At 38.5% G+C, this 857-nt stretch overlaps 1 pseudogene; it reads left to right on the top strand.

Moving 5' to 3' along the window:
* The first annotated feature begins 205 nt into the window (after positions 1-205).
* Positions 206-323, top strand: LOC111728953 (annotated as a pseudogene).
* The last annotated feature ends 534 nt before the right edge of the window (positions 324-857 follow it).

Here is an 857-nt window from a genome sequence, read left to right as displayed (position 1 = left end):
GTGCTGGGAACACCACAGCGCATGTCACAAAAATCTATTTCTGTTGCCACTCCTGTGCTATTTATAAATAACAACCAAGAGAAAGTCATCAAGAAATAGTTTTGTCTGCTGCCACTTTGTATGCATCTTGAGAAAAAAAAAAAGTGCATGCCATGAAAAATTGTTCTCTGCTGCCATCTTGTGGGAATTTTGAAAATAACGACAAGTCTACGCCATGCTATCCTGAACACGCGGGATCTCGTCTGATCTCAGAAGCTAAGCAGGGTCGGGCCTGGTTAGTATTTGGATGGGGGACAACCTGGGAAACCCAGGTGCTGTAGGCATAAATGATAATAATACAAATTACACTCCAGGGTATATCATTATAAAAGTTTTTTCTGTTGCCATTTCATATGAATCTTGGGAATAACAAGAGTGCAACACGAAAATTGTTCTCCGCTGCCATCGCGTGGACATTTAAAAAATTACTTCCAGGTGTATTTCATCACAAAAATTTTCTGCTGTCATCTCTTGAGAATTTGGGGAATAAAACTTTACTGTAGGTCATCATGAAAATTCATTTTCTGCCCCACACTCGTGTGCATCTGGAAATTACACAAGAGTGTAAGTAAAAAAAAATTATTCTCTGCTCCTATCTGGTGACTGTTGGGCATGATGTTATGAAAGTTTTATCTCTACTGCCATCTCATGTTTATTATTTCTGCACGAGATAACAGCAGAAATAGTTGTTTTAGACATGTGATGTGGTGTTATTCCCCAAATTTCCACAAAATGGTGGCATGAATGATTATTCATGACCAGCTACACTTGGATGTTATTCCCCAAATGCCTACAAGATGGTAGCAGAAAAAAATTTT

Source organism: Pteropus vampyrus, unplaced genomic scaffold (assembly GCF_000151845.1).
Source record: "Pteropus vampyrus isolate Shadow unplaced genomic scaffold, Pvam_2.0 Scaffold239, whole genome shotgun sequence".
NCBI classification, from domain to species: Eukaryota; Metazoa; Chordata; class Mammalia; order Chiroptera; family Pteropodidae; genus Pteropus; species Pteropus vampyrus.
The sequence above is the reverse complement of the archived record's forward strand: the minus strand, read 5'-3'. Positions and strand labels throughout refer to the sequence as shown.